Genomic DNA, 16,540 nt, shown 5'->3' with positions numbered 1-16,540 from the left:
AGGGAGAATGTGCCCGGTCGTATTTATTAGACGGAGAGAGGGGAGCTGGTGCGACTCCAAATCCTCCTGTGATTCACCCGCTCTCATATTTCCTCACGCAAAAAACCCAATGCACTACCCGGCTAATTGCGACCTTTGCAAATAATTAGGAGACAGTAATGGATTCCACTTGTTCTCCCGCCACCTTGATAATTGTAGTTGTCTGGTTTCACCCCGCTCTGCCTTTTGGAGGTCAGCGACGAGACGACGGCTTCGCACGCGGCGTCAAACTTAGCCGCTCAGACATTTTGTCTTCAGTCGCTCTCAGAGCATCAGGATCAGTGGGATTAGCACTCTGATTACCACGCCTCATTGAAACGCATACACACACAAACACACACACACACAAACACACAAACACAAGCCCTTGTGCACTCACACACACAGACAAACACACGCTCAATCAAGAGCAGATTAATTAAAGGGAACAGGCTAATTAGTGTCATTAAGGAAGGAATAATAGAAAGACTTGTACATAGGGACAGGAGCTGAGGCAAGCTGTCGTTGTGTTTACACACACACACACACACACACACACACACACACACACACACACACACACACACACACACAGAACGATGGGCCAGTGTCCTGAAGAAAGAACAGTGTTTCAATTTGTTTGGGAGGTTTTTTTTTTTTGTGTAGTTCAGTCAATATTTCACTACATGCCCTCCTTTCTGTTCTTTGTGTGTGATCATGTCTTTTCAAGTTGGAAAGGACTCGGCGCAAAACAAAAGTGGACACAGCTGAGTTGCCACGAGCAACGAGCCCTCACGGTAACCCGGAGTTACTCCACTGCCAAAAAATGCCTTGGGTGGACTGTTGAACACAGGAGCCAATCAGTAATTGGTTAAACACGCATGGACACAAACATGCAGTCGTGATTGCACAAATATACACTTGCACACGCACACACACACACACACACACACACAGCTGGGGTTACAAAAGCCAAAATTTAGACGAAAGTTAGAGCTGGGATGCCCTTCAGCCGAAAACCTCTGATCACCCTCCTCTCTTTTTCTTTTCCACTTGTACTACCTTTCACACAGCTCGGCAGGGAAAAAACTGAACCTCACACGCACACACACACACACACACACACACACTCACACACACACACACATACGTACACACACACACACACACACACCTGATTTCATGCTAGAGGCTGCATAAATATGAATCGGGGTGACAATGGCGTGCAGAGTGGAGCCCTGTGCATCCTATTTTCATCGTTTACCTTAGGCTAAATGGATTTGGAACACCGTTGGATGGCTCACCTCTCACGCAGGTTTGCCTACTTAAACGTGAATAATGATACAATGCCTACCACAACCTTGCGTTCTTTCATTTTTTTTTTTTTTTTTTACTTTAATATCTCACTCAGCTCTCAAAAAATTGCAGAGGTATTATCACTAGAATAATAAGCATTCACACTGATGGATCTGGTCGGCGTGCGCTTACTGGCAGCATAATCAACTAATACAGCGAGTGAGAGACCCCCAAAAAATTCAGCCTCTTTTATTAGATATTTTTTAAATTTTTTCTTTGAAATTGGAGTTCAGTGTCCTGTAAACAAAACAATGCTCAGTAAATAAAAGTGGTCAAATAACTAAAAAAATGATTTTCTCACTCACCTTGAGTGCTTTGTAGATACACAGATTGTTTTGGCATTTTTTTCCCCCCACAGATTTCACAAATATCTGTCTCTGAGACTTTTGCCTTCACCCCGGTGTAGTGGAGGTGAATGTGATTTCATTCTGTCGAGCCCACAGCATTGAGAAATTACATTTTTTTAAAAAAGTCAACAGTCCCATGTCTCCACAGCGCTGGAGAAAGATCTGGCTCTACCTATTATCCTTCTGCTATTGAGGGGGAAAATGCTCTGGCTTGATTGTGTTTCTATTAAAAACCAGCCACAATCAGCTCGGGCCGTGCTAAACCCAGGATGCAGTGACAGTGCACCTGCAGAATATTGTGTGTGGGGGGATTTGTTTTGCACATGGGAAAGCAACAGAAGGTTGTTAGCGAGGTAACTTCAGGCTTAACTCTGGGTTTTCAGTGTTCGGATGCCGTTCACTTCTTGCTGTGGTGCATGTGGTGACTTATGCCGAACACAATCTGCTCTGCAGCAGGTTCATGTTCGAGATAACAGATCAACATGTAGTTTGCACTTTGTTTATAATGCATGTCTGTGATTGGTTATGTGTTGCAAGCAGCTCCTCTTTTATGTGAACGGGCTCATCTCGATGTGTGGAATACCCGGGCTGACATACAGAGCTGATAACCACCTTTGTGTTTAAAAATGCAAAGGACTGTGTCGGTGAGACTTAAGGTTCATGTGGGACGAATCTAGGAGGTCCAGTTTGAGAGTCAGGCCCCCGGGTCGGGTCTATCTTAAGGACAGAAATCGCACAACACTACACAGTTGTCGAGATTGCAATCATTTTATCTGTCAGCTCTACGATTGCACGGCCGTAGAATCACATTCTACAGGTTACAAGGTGCTCTACCAGTGATGTGCACTTGCATGTATTTGCTTGGCCACCACAGTATCTTGCCTGTTTGGTAAAAGTAAAGTGAGGCTGAACAGTTTGCTGGTTGACCTTGTGGTTTCTCGCCGAAGCCCTCAACACGGACGACCCGGCCATTTTTTTCTCGCGGGGCTAAAGTCGGTCTGAATGCGGCCTGGGAGATCTCTCCTGGGCAAATAAAACTCTCAGCCTGGCTTGATTACACTTGACATAAGTAAGAAAATATGTTTTCCTAATTTGGGTAATCTGATTCTTTAAAAGCAAAATGCCCTTGGCTCAGTCTGCTCTCCTCTCTCTCTTCTGTCCGTCTGCCTGTCTGTATCTTTCTCTCCCCCCGTTTCCACCGGCTTCGCTCTCTCCTCTTGTCCTTTGTCCTCACTCTTTACCCTTTATCCCAGGTCCTCTCTCCCTCCCTCCACACATCTCCCTCTCCCTCAGTCCCTCCTGATGGCAACGTGTTTATCTATTATTGATATTCTGACTGGGCTCGCTTCCCGCCCCCCTGTCGCCCCACTTTCCCTCCAGCCTGCCCTACTTCACCAGAGGCCTCACGAGACACGCTCACACACACACACACATAGATGCGCAAGTTTGTGTGCGAGTGTGAGACAAAAAAGTTGTGATAACCCTGAGTGTTTATTGAGATACGTGTGTGTGTTCGAGCCACTGAGACAGAAAGAGAGAGACTAAGTGAGAGTCCACACACAGCAAGAGGAAGGTCTCTATATTTAGATCCGTATAAGAGGCTGTTCCCAGCAGCCAACTGTGCATACACAAGGCTCAGCAATATATTAGTCTCTCAGGCATTCAGCTACAGCGTGTACATACCTCCGCATGTACTGAAGGACAACAGCTTTTCAACAAGGCTTTGTTGTGTTTTCGTTCCCTCAAATTATTGATCTCCTCAGCGTCTTTTATTCCTCATGACATTCATGTTAAATGTGGTTCAACACGATGTCCTCCATACGACTTTGAGCTGGTTGAACGTTTCCTTTGTGCAGCCTTCGGCACATGAAATGTTTCTTCTTCCCCGTGTTCAGGCCAATTAGCATCCACAGCCTTTCATTTCTATTAAATATGAGTCCTCTCATACTGAAGGATGTGTGTGTGCACGAGGGACTCGTGAGGCAAAACATGTACAAACACATGTGCACATGCAAACATGCAAGCACACGCGACACACATGCCGACTCCCGTGTACACACACACACACACACATGCACATGTGCACGCGCATTTGCACGTCGGAGAGCTTTGATAAGGCAGACTGTGCAGCGTGTTGGCGTGTGATCCTTTTGAAGAGAGAACATGAAAACGGTTGTTGTGCTCGGAGCAAAGGTTTGTTTGGAGCCGTCGCTCGGCTCAGCTCCGTGGGGCCCTCACTCGCAGTGGTACTCGGTTTTGAAAGCGGTTATCAAATAAGATTTCTCATCTGCTGCTTTCCTTTCGCACCAGATTGGCTTTAAGCTCCATTGAATCCTCCCCCACTTTATTGTGTATATTGTGGTGGCGTGCGCGGATGTGTTGTCTCAGTCCTTGTCCTTGAATGTCCCCTCGCGCGTGTGTTCGTGCATGCGTGTTTGCTTAATGCGTTCATCTTCCCAATCTGCATGTCTGTGCGCTCCTGTTCACGTTTGCGTGTCGATAAATGTGTGCGTGCACATGCATACGTGTTGTCCACGTGAGCGTGTGTGCAGAAATTTTCCCCCGTGTTGACTTTTAATTGTTCTGTGCTTCTGAGAGTGTGTGTTCAGTTTAGTCCACAGGAATTGATCTGGAGAATAACGGTTGGTGGAGAGTCCCAGGTCTCCAGGACCACGGTCTGAAACTCCTCGTAATTACCTCTGAGACCACCGGCCATGATGAAGGTTGAGAGAGAGAGAGAGACAAATTGATAGACGGGGAGAAAAATATGAAATTGATAGAGATATAATAATAACACGTGAGCAAACCCAAGCACACGTGTGTAAGGCTCGATGCTTGGCACAGAGACATTGTACAGACTTTATGAAGAGCAGATGGCTTTAAACAGACTTTTGCCCAGATTTGAAGAAATGTATGTTTTTTGTGTGTGTGTGTTTCTTGTTGAAGAAATTCACACTTACCTGTGACAAGAAAAGGTCACGATAAGTGTGATTTGTAACAGCTGCGACCAGGTAGACATCCACGCATTCAAATGTACCCAACCTCACAAACATCGGAAACGTTGCGAGTGGGAGGGTACATGTGTTTTTACAATGTTTGCTCATGTTACATGAGTCTGTTAGCCACTTGGCATGAACAGGTAAAGGATGAATTCACCCCGTGAACAGAATTTCAGTCATAATCTGCTGTCGCCCATGCTGATGCTGAAAGTTAGGGGAAGTTTTGTAGTCAACAAAACATTTTTAGGAGCTTCGCAGCAAAACAGTGTTGCAGCATTTTCCTAAACAAAGTAGACGGTGACTTGTTTTAAAACAACTGGAAAAAAAAACAGAAATGGCTCCATACAGCATGTCATGCGTAATCCAAGTCTCTGCAAGCTCTGAGATCCCAACTTGATGTAAACAGACGTAATCTACACCCTCGAGGTACGGTCGTGCTTGTGCACCCAGTTCAGACGGTGTGCACTAATGCTTTTAGCCTGGCAGCTGTAGGGAAGTCTTATAAAGAGTGTAAATAACATCTTTTTATATTAATTTGGGATCTTGGGGCTCCCATACACCTGGATTACACAGGATGATGCAAAGCTGTATTTCTGTGAAGTTACGGAGCTTCACCTGACTTTCCATCGCCCAGGGAGGTGGCTAGATGAAGAGTACATTTTCACTTTTGGGTGAACTGTTCTTTGGCTCATGACCAGCCTTTCCCCGAAAACTTGTGAGAGTCTGCAAATCCAATTTGGAAGTTATGCACCTGTTTGATGCGGGCCCCTCCCGGTACCACGCCCCCCCATTTAGCCAGTTGGCATGAACACAGACGCACACACTTGACCTCCGAGCTGAATTCCAGCCTCCTTGGGTGAAAATTTTAAAAATGATAATAATTTCAGCCAACAGAGAGAGAAATCTATAGAGCTGATGGCCACAGCTAATATAAAAAAGAAAACTGAACAATAAGTGTTTTTTAAACTAAAAGCTATATTTTATATCTGTTCCTCCCCCAAGTTTTAATGCGTTTTCCTGTATGATTTCCAACATCTATTCAGGAGTCTAAATGTGTGTTTCTTTCTACACAGCAAAAAAAAAAAAGTCACTCTTTAATACCGTGTAATGATCCTGTGTGTCTGCCTGTGATAAAGGGGCCATATATTGCAGCCATTACTCTGCTAGTGCTGTAGAGGCTGGAGTCGGTATATGATCTGTAGTCTCTCCCAAAAGTTGTTGAGATGATGGCAGCAGAGCAGCCCGGGGAAGTGTCTGCGTGTGATCCGACCAACAGGAGACACGCTCGCAGAGAGCAGAGGCCAGACACCGAACACCCGCGCTTCAGAGTTATCGCTGCTAACAAGTGCGAGGCAGCGTTGGCTCCCAGCAGAGCGGCCGCCTTTGGAAAAATCGTTTATGGTCATCGTTATTTCTTTGTGTTTCCTGAACATGTTCTTTTCAGCACAACAGCCAACTCTGGTAGATAAGGCAGAGAATTGATTCTATGTTTCTTGCAAAAGTGAATTGGCTCATTCCAGGAATATACACATAAATAAAGTCGCCCGTTCTCGCACACACAAACATGCACGCATTCGCAGTCACACACACACGCAGTCATCTGCAAACACTGAAAGATGGACATCATCAGTAACTCCAGCAGCACAGCAAATAGCTTTGTGTCTTTTTTAAGGTATCATCATTTCTCTTCCTCCCTCGTTCCGTCCGCACAAAATGATTACATCGGAAAAGAGCGTGCGGATGGAACTGGGGAGCGAGGTAGCCCGGGGAACAAGGGATGGAGACGGCGTCGGCGGCGAAAATGAAAACAGGAGATTACTGATCAACGAGTTACACAGGATGAATTTTTGATGCAGGCTTTTGTGGGGGTTTTCTTATCTGAAAACGCGTTACGCTGTTATATTGGTGTGTTAAGAACATGCAGGACTGGGGGTGCGACGCAGACGCAGAGGATTATTGTTAGATAGAACATAAAGCCGGCAATTCTCAGTGTTACAGTGGCGCGGGAGAGGCTCCGTTGGCGGTATCATGGTGAAATTGCATTTCAACAAACAGAGATATCAGTTAGTGCTTTTGTTCCCTTTCGAATGAAAGTAATCCTTTTGTTTGTTTTGAGTCACTTAACACTGAATCTTCTAAACTATCAGATTGTTGCAGGAGCTTCACGCTAGAAATCACTCGAGACCAATGTGAGGAACATTCAGAAATTCTCTAACTAACAAATGACTGACACACACACGCACACACATTCAACACAGTGTGTGTGTGTGTGTGTTGCCGTGTTTGGATTACATGGGCCGGATAAGGATTATGTCCTTGTACTGGAGATCATCAGTAAGCAGTGGTGCATGTCCGCAGGCTGATAACATTTTAAACATTGATGCGACTTTGAATATAACGCATTAGGAGTTTATTGGCTTTGAGAGGTAAATGCTGGCAGGTGTGTTTGCGTGCGTGTGCATCCACACAAACCCGAACACACACACACACACACACACACACACACACACACACACACACACACACACACACAGTAGATATCCCTGTCCTTGTAATTGCTCCTCTCATTGCCTGCGGCGGCGTGCGCTGGCATATAAGCCATATAATAAAGCATATTATCCTGGCTGGTAATGCATTTCTGCCTCCTCCAGCCTGATGACAGCTGGAATTGAGCTCTGCATGTTGCAGAATGTGATCCATACTAAATTCCTCCAGGCAGCTCGGAGCTCTGTGTCATAGTGCTGACCTTCTCCTGACAACGAGTCTAATGAGTTTTGGAATAGTGATATCTTCCATGAGGAATCAAGGTTGTCGTTCAGGTTTTTACTTTGATGTCCGTACAACCGAGGCTGGAATTCAACCAGCAACCGTGCCGCGAAATGTTTACATTGTGCAGCTGCTGTAGTCCAGAAGTAGCACTGCAGCTAATGATTATTTTCTTTTCTTGATTAATCAGTAAGTTGTTTGATCCATGGAATATCAAGAAATGTTGAAAAATGTTTCTTCCAGTTTTTTTCTGAAGCCTAAAGATGACGTCCTTAAAAGTCTTTTTTTTTTTTTGTCCACAACCTAAAGATGTGTTAATCATCAGAGACTTACACACTTGACCTCCGAGCTGAATTCCAGCCTCCTTGGGTGAAAATTAAAAAAATGATAATAATTTCAGCCAACAGAGAGAGAAATCTATAGAGCTGATGGCCACAGCTAATATAAAAAAGAAAACTAAACAATAAGTGTTTTTTAAACTAAAAACTATATTTTATATCTGTTCCTCCCCCAAGTTTTAATGCGTTGTCCTGTATAATTTGAAACATTTATTCAGGAGTCTAAATGTGTGTTTCTTTCTACACAGCAAAAAAAACATCACTCTTTAATACCGTGTAATGATTAATGAGGTAATAAAACAAACTTTGAAGTATTTTTCTTTTCCATATCTGAATAAACAAGCTGTTCTCAGAGGAAAATCAGGTCCCCAGAACACTGTTTGAGGCTAGAAAGGTGGCAGGGTCCGCCACATATGAACAAAGTAAAACAGGAGTGGGAGACTGCATTGACAACCGACAGCAGCAGAGAGGAGGACAGAGATCAAGTTTGGCAGCAACGATTATTGATCGTGGCCTAATCTGGTTGGTTAATATGGAGGAGCAAAAATCAATAGTCAGCCGACGATTATGAATGAAGCAAGAGAGGAGTTGGAAAATAAAACAAACATGAATGCTGAGAAACATAAGAACTGAACTTCATTATAATGTGTAATATATGTTATAAAAATTAAGTTTTTGAGATGCTGAAATCAGAGAATTTGGTCATTTTTCTCTCAAAAAGTAACTGACTGATTAAGTGACCGTCAAAATAGTTGGTGATTAATCTAACAGTTGAGAAACTAATTGATTAATTGTATAATCACAGCAGCCCTGTCCAAAAAAAATCCCTTCTCCCTTTTCAAAGCGTAGACGTCAAGACAGATTAAGCACGTCTCTCCCCTCACAGATGCCTGCTGACGACAGAAAACAAAAGGCGGCGGCAGCATCCGGATGAATAAACTAACACGTCCCGCTTTGATCTCTTCCGTTGTATCAGAATCGGCGCCGATCCACCCGTCAAGTTGTAAAGGGGAGCCGCGACTGAAGTTTCCCTGCCACTCATTCTCAAACCACCTGTACTCCCATTAAACAGCTGTGTTTCTGACACGACACAACACTTTTCCCGGTGAAGGAAAATGCGTGCAGTTTGGCAATTCTTTGATCTGAGTGAAGCAAACTGTCAGCTGTGCCAGGTTGAAGTGTTTGGTAGCGTTGCAGCTGAGAGACAGGTGAAGCCGGTGCATGCCAGTTTGCGATGCTGCTACAAACAAAGCACAGCAGTGACTCCACTCTCTCGAGGATCTCTCCAAATAACGTCTGTGTAAATACGCGGTAATGTGTGTGACGTCCCTTTTAAACACAGTCACTTAACTTTACGTCAGATTTGTACATTTTTGACATTGGAGACTCCAGTGGGGGCATCAAAAAAGACACTTGGACTAACGGCAATGTGACTGTTCTGATATCAGTCAGAGAGCTGCCGATTAAACTGTATGATAACTTTATGGGGGAAGCGGTTTCACACTGAGACACTGTGTGAAATGCACGTAAAACCAGAATACAGTCATTCCAAAATGAACTGTTTTGTAACGACATAGCCCATGTAGTGATGCCCTTTACACAACTGAAGCTCCTCCCATCCTCGCTTGTGAGCGACTGAGCCATTCGAGGATGTTCCTCTCATAACCAACAGTGTTACTGTCACCTGTTTACCTGCACTCTACAGCTTTACCACCTATAGTCGCCTCTTTCCCAACATGTGCTGCTTCAGATTTAGCATATATTTACAGTGTTGATGAGGTTGAACATTAAATACAAGCGATCATGGTTTTCAGGTGAGTATTCGTCCAGAATGATCACGAATGATCAAATAAGTGTTTCTGGAGTGTGCCGACCTTTTTTGGCATCAGGTTGTTATATTAAGAAGCATTGTTTTATACAGGTGTACCTAATATACTGGCAACTCTGTTGATTAAGTCAATTGATCAGTCAATATTCCCTCAGTGAAAGTAATCTTCTCTTTTTCTCATGCATTTTTAATTCTCACATCTTTAAAGTAGGGCTGCGCAATTAACCGAAGCATAATCGAGTCACAATCTGAGCGCATGATCCAAATTGCAAGATGCTGCAATTTTTTGGTAACAGCAAAACATGTGACGAAACGGGATTATTATGAAGTACTCCAGATGCCCACACCTACAGATCTTGCCCTCCACACGTAAGAAAACATGCTTGTTTGGTTCAGACTATGCAGCAAATTCCACATCATGATTTTAAAATGCTTTTTCAGTGAAAATGAAAATAATTATGCAAAAATGATCATCCTCACTTATCATGAAACATATTTTAATCGCAACATGATTTTTTTCACCAAATCGTGCAGCCCCTCCTTTTAAAGTAAGCAGTGTTTAGCCATTGCTCTTGTTGTTTAAAAGCAATACCTTTAGCTTATCTTTTTACAAGCAGCAGTGATGCCTACTTAGTGATCTGCCTTCAGTCCTTGCACTGCAGTACATCAAGCTACGTGAAACTACATCGATGTGAACCGAAAATGAAGAGACCTCTCTGTGATCTGAACACAGTAAGTGGATCAGAAGGACACTGAAATAACATCATAATGCTTCCTTGTAAAAAGCATGAATTCATACTTTGTCAGGTCAGTCGGTCAGACGACAAGCAAACAACTTTTAAAATGCTTTTTCCCTGAATGGACTTCGGATCGATAAGAGCTGTGCTGTGCTGTGCTGAGTCCTATTTCCAAAACTTAGCAGGTAGTCTTACTGTCTAGCTCACTTAGCTCCACGGCAGCTCCTCGTTTGTCCTGTCTTGGTACAAGCAGATGTGTAAGTACAGTCCTGTGTGCCCACAATCAGCCACGATTAGTGATTATTATCGCCTCCTCCGTTGTTGTTTATGAATGTCCGGACATCAGCAACGTGAACATTGACATCGTATCTAATCTAGTCACGCAAAAAAAAAAATCACATTGCATTAGTCTGTGTTTCTATTATGTCTTCTCCTTTTAAGAACCAGTATTTTATTACTAACAGAGACATAATGTAACTACAAGTTCAGATGCTAATTAGAAGTCCATCAGGTTCAGGAGCTAAATCCATCATCATCTATTCTCCGTCATGAGAAGAAGTAATTACCGTGTACAGTACAGTACAGAGACTGCAACAGCTGTTGATGAAATATTCTATAAAAGTACTCAGTGAAATATAGCAGACCAAGAAGAAAGAATGGACTTTAGTCTGTATCCACATGGATATGTGGACTTTTTTTTTTTTACCTAAAATTATTTTCTCAGTATTTTTGGAAGCAAATGTTGCATCTCAATAGAAGAGGATTTTTAGCTCCTGCACACAGAGCCCGACTGTCTCACCACGACTCATTATTAGCACTGGAAGGATGGTAGTACACAAGGTGTGGGATGGTGGTGTAAAAAAAAAAAAAAGAAAGAAAAAAAAATCACATTATAAAAGACGTGTGGCTGATAGCGAGTCTGTTAAATTTTTTTTTTTTCGAAGGTGTGGAGGTGTCTGAGCACAGGTTCGTGTGAGCAAACTGTAATCTTGCGTGTGGCATATTTTCAGTGTGCATTTTATAAAAAGTGTTGGTGGGGCGGTGAAGGTGCACACACAGAGAAAGTGTACGGTGTGTGTGTGTGTGTGTGTGTGTGAGAGATGGAGAACAGGGGTTATTTAATGATCAGAGCAGTGTAATTACCTCCCAGTGAGGTTCAGCCTTTTAGACAGATGATTATTCAAGGGGAGAAATCTCATTTGCATCTTGTACAGTAATATGTAAAAGTGTTCACTCTACACTAAATTAAATTGCCACATTGATTTTTTTTTTCCCTCCTCCTCCTCACTGAGAGTACACTTTTTGTCCTCATTCAGCAGAATTATGGTTTTAAATGTAAATGAATTTATCTGCGCGCATAAAAAGAGAAGGTAGTCTCTCTATGTCCTGCAGTTCTTGTATCTAGTCATGTCTCCGGGGTTCTTGGAGATCATTAACAAGGTGTTAGACATTATACTCTGCACTCTTTAATAAGGGGCTGTGAAAAGAGAGGCCGTGAGGTGTCGGGCCCTCACTGTAGCTCCCCCTAAAACAAGTCAGAGTGCATCGCTGTGAACGACATTTGCTTGCTGTAATTATCCGGACATTTGCAACACTTAAATCTGCACGTTCTCCGCTCCTCACTCATTCTTTTTCTGCAAGTCCACACTCCACACCTCCCACACACTCCTACACACACACACCTACACCTTCCCTTGGCAAAGCGCACGGCTGGCTATCGGTATCTTCAAAGTATGAAATTAAGGACCCTGCTTTCATTCGCAGCGCCTCCAATTACAGTGGGAGTGAAACAGCACGCAGTGAGTGTAATGACGGCAATCTAAGCTGTGTGGGGAAGAGGAGAAGAACACCTGACTGAGCTCGTGTCGCTTCGGCTCCTGAGCACAGATGGAAGGAGAGAGGAAGCCGAGGAGACGGGGAAGGGTTTCAAGGGAAAGAAAAATAACATAGAACGAATAAAACCCTCCGCTGGATTGTCAGGTTGAGCAAATGAAGATGGAGAACAGAGAGAGGCGTGGTGAGATTAAGAAAAGAAAGGAGAGGCGATGATTGACAGCGAGCCATCTGTTGATCTTCATGCTTATTTGTGCTGCTTTGAGCCTCTTCCCCTCCCATCTAGTCCCTCGCGTGGCTGACTGGGGGTCAGCTGTGACTGATAGTCTGCGCTCCTGTTTTTCGGCTGACAGATGGGCGCGGGGACCGACTCTGGTGCTGCCTGAAAACGGATTCTCCATGCCTCTGTGTGCTGCCACAGCCATTTTACTCAGCTGTCAGTCACAGACAGCATGGTTGACGTTATCAGTTGTACCCCACGCTTAACAGTGGAGGTCTGCTCAGACCTGCTGCTGGCTAGGAGTCGGGCGGGCAGGAAGGGAGGGGAATGATGGAGTCTGCGAAGGTTACAAACGCGAAGACGGAAGGCGGGGGAATGAAGCGAGGAGTGAAGAAGACGGAGGAGTGCTGTGGCACGCTGGATATGAGAGCAGAGTAATTAAAATGACATCAGATGGAGGGGCCACTAACATCGTCTCCAGCCGTAGATGGGCTCATAATGAAGAAAGCTTCCAAGGCCTTTGGCGCCGCACCAAAAACAGAGAGGCTAAAGATGAAGTGCAACAAGAGAATCAATTCTCTCCTCCCTCCTCTCCTCTTCCACTCAGGGAGAGATTTACAGGCCAAGTTATGACAGCACACAATAACAACAGCCATATTTCACTCCCGCAGTCTGACAGCGGCATCCACGGCCAATCAAATCTGCCGCCGAACAAAGTTGTTATCTCTGCCGCGCGGGGGTGTGTTTGGGTGCTGAGAACCGCTCGTCACCGCGAAGTGTGATCGTGCTACATCGAGGTTGATCCGCCCAATTTATTGCCGACAGAGATAAGGGATTCTGAGGGTTGCGAGTTAGGCTTTTATGGGAAACGCATTAGGAAAAATAAACATCCATAAAAGAGGCAGTTTCAGTCACTCAGGACCGCATGACAACGCATGGAAACACGATCAGGAAATACTGTATGCTCTTAAAAGTTCACCTAAGCCCTAAAGAGGGGCCGGGGGAGGCGGAGAAAGAGAGAAACACGAGAGCGAGAGGAGGAAAATGAGGGACACTTAAAGCCTGCACAGCCACCGCAGAACGATGAGAAATTAAAGAATGAGGAGACGAGATGCAGAAAAAAGAAGGGAGGCAACCAGAGAGTTACTTAAAGCTGTACGAAAGTGTGCACGGATCAATAGATATGGATGCGAATAGGGAGACTTTTAAATAAGGCTCCCGCTCGTGTCCTCAGATCCTGTTTCACAGAGAAACTCAAACTCTGTAGATCAATACCCGGCTGGTCTCTGTGGCCCGTGTCCTGTACAGCCCTTCAGGCAGTGGCTCCTGTTGTATGCCACCGTCTGTGTGTCTGTTTGTCTCCGCTCACGGCACTTGAAACCCACTCAAACAGCCTTTCATACAGTCTTTTATCCCCGCAGTCCCAGGCTCCCCCGACATCTACACCATCTTCGCTGGATAACTGCTTGTTTATTCGTTTCCCCAGCCAGATAACAATCCTTCAAATCACTGCCAAGTAACAGTCTGCTATGTTTTCATTTCCATGTAAAGAAGCACTTTACTTCAGACAAGATGGTGCTTTCATAAAACCGGGCTGTCTGTGCAGTTTAAAGTTTTTTTTAAATTGGCCCTACTTGACCGGAGATAATGGGGACAAAGGGATGTGATATTCCATTGGTCCAAAAGATGGAAAACCTACAGCGTCTACAATGCACTGGGCTTCACCGGATCACTAAACACTCGGGATGCCGGGTGATGTATGAGTTGGGCGATGCTTCGTTTTCAGTCAGGGGCAGAATAGTCCGGTCACAAAGTTTCTCTCACTGCAACTCTGAAAACATTTGAGGTGAGAAACAGGAGCCGGTCACAAAATCTCCACTCATATTTGATCAGCGTGGTCTAGTTTGAGTTTCATGAGCCGCCACTCTCTTGTTCCGACTTCTTTTTTCTAGCCCGGTGATGGAAAGTTACATTTGTCCATTCAGTCATAGCGGACAAACTTTCCTGACATCAAAACCGAGAAGGTTCGAAGCATGAACAACCGCCTGCCTCTGGGTGCAGGCAAGATGGAGGAAGTGTAACATTGTTCATTTAACATAAAGTCACTGTGGCTAAATGCGTTCCTGGAGAGACCGTTTGTGTCAATCAATTTGAGTGCTTTTCCAGGTGTTTGAATGAACGTCTGTCTTCATGGGCAGATTTTGTCAACATGACAGCGTCACAACTGAGCACGACGCAGTCAAGAAACTTTGTGTAGCTGAACAAAAAATGATGACCGAGTTGCTGTGGTCTCATGTAAGAGCGTAGCGATGATGACTGAGTGGTCGCGCGTCAGAACGTGAGCATGTTGCTTGTGTGATCACATTGTAGTGAGTTTTTCTGAAAGCAGTAATGCAGAACTGAAATGCCAGTTAAAACAGATCACTTTTAAAGGAATAGCTCAACATTTTGGTACATTTTTATTGTCTTTCTGAGAGTTAGAAGAGAACATCAACACTACTCTGATGTATTTGTATTCATACAGACTTTGTTATTGTAGAATAAACAAATGAGGAAATGAGGAAACCCCTTTGAGGTGTTGGTAGACAGGTATTTGAAATTTGAAGTGAGACAGGCTATGTGCTAAGTTAGCTAGTGAGCTAAGCTAAGCACCTAGCAGCCCCATAGCTTTTCTTAAGCATTTAGGAGTGATATGAATCTTCTTATCTAATGCTCAAGAAATATTAAAGATTTTGGCAAATACACTTTCAAATTCAAGGAAATAGACACAACTGCGCTGAGGACAATATGTTACCGTCAAATTACCTCAGAGAAATGATGCAGTAATGAAAAACCGAACTAGAAATAAGACCACAAAAGACCGGCAAAAATGTTCTACGAGGTGATCATGAATACATTAAACAGGCAGAAGAAAGTCAATAATATGATGCAGAGAGCACACAATTAACTAACTACTAAATAGTACTTGTGTACACTCACACAAATGCAGTTATGCACAGACACACACAAACACACTTCATTAATTCCTGACCAGTGACTGTGAGTCCTCGACAGCCCAGAGACATGCTGTTATTGAGATGCAGAGAGACTGCCGATGGTCGGTCTGAGCCGAGACTGTGCTCCACTGCTTCACAGCAGCCTCCGGTCAAGTGTCTGTCAATACCCAGAGAATGCTACATTAGAGCTCTGTTTGACCCGAGGGCTTTCGAATTTAGCCTGGTGTGAGCATTTGCATAAACACAGGTGTGTGTGTGTCTGTGTATGTGAGTGTGTGCGTGCTAGCGTGCTACCTGTGTCTCTTCCAGTTTATGCATGTATCTCTGACTGCGAGCATGTGGATGTCGGGGCTATTTCTCTGCTCACATCCTCCTCCTTGTTTTTCTCATTAGTAAAAGCGGACCCTGGTCGTCATTATGCCGTGATGGTCGGTTCCCACTGTGCAAATGTCACCAGACTCCTCTCCCTGTGTCACCTCTGTCTGCTCCCTGCTGTCCCCTCTGACACCTCTGGGACCGTCCATGCCCTTTTTCTGACAAGGAACCCTGGTGATTGCACACACACACACACGCAGATGTTTGATGGCAAAGAGAAACACGGAAGAAACTCTTAACAAAAATACCCACAGACAGACAAAGACTTAGAACCTTTATAGATCACACTTATTAAAGGATGTATCATATTGTTTTTATGGTTATACACTCTACATTTCTCGCTGCATGAAAACAGACAATAATACTAATAATACACAGACTAAAAGAAAGTGATGTCTTGTTATAAATAATATTCAGCCAACAAATGTTGCATGCCATCCCCATCCTACCATTGCATCCAGGTAACAACACCACTGTTTGAATCGTCTGTCCTCTCAGGCGGTTGCCAGTTTGTCGCAGCTAATGTTGCTCAGGCTAACGTTGCTAACACTAGCTAATACCCACGTTGTGCTAATGCTAGTTAAAGCATAATTTGCGAACGTTGCTAATGCTAGCTAACGTTGACACAGCTTAGCTATCTAGCTCACGATACGGCAGTGCTGAATGCTGGGCACATATTGTTGAAATCGGTCATTATCCGTAAACTGGCAGTTACCAAGCCTGTTGA

General features: G+C 44.2%; 1 long non-coding RNA gene across 2 annotated transcripts in view; it reads left to right on the top strand.

The window, feature by feature from the left end:
* LOC115572224 (uncharacterized) overlaps positions 1-16,314 on the top strand; it is a 71,022-nt gene extending 54,708 nt beyond the window's left edge. For both annotated transcript variants that reach the window (XR_003982047.1, XR_003982046.1), the window contains one exon: positions 15,832-16,314. This is a non-coding gene — a long non-coding RNA (uncharacterized LOC115572224). The remainder of the gene's footprint in view (positions 1-15,831) is intronic.
* Positions 16,315-16,540: the final 226 nt, after the last annotated feature.

The sequence above is a fragment of the Sparus aurata genome, chromosome 21 (assembly GCF_900880675.1).
Source record: "Sparus aurata chromosome 21, fSpaAur1.1, whole genome shotgun sequence".
In the NCBI taxonomy this organism is placed as follows: domain Eukaryota; kingdom Metazoa; phylum Chordata; class Actinopteri; order Spariformes; family Sparidae; genus Sparus; species Sparus aurata.
This window is presented reverse-complemented; position numbering and strand designations above follow the sequence as displayed.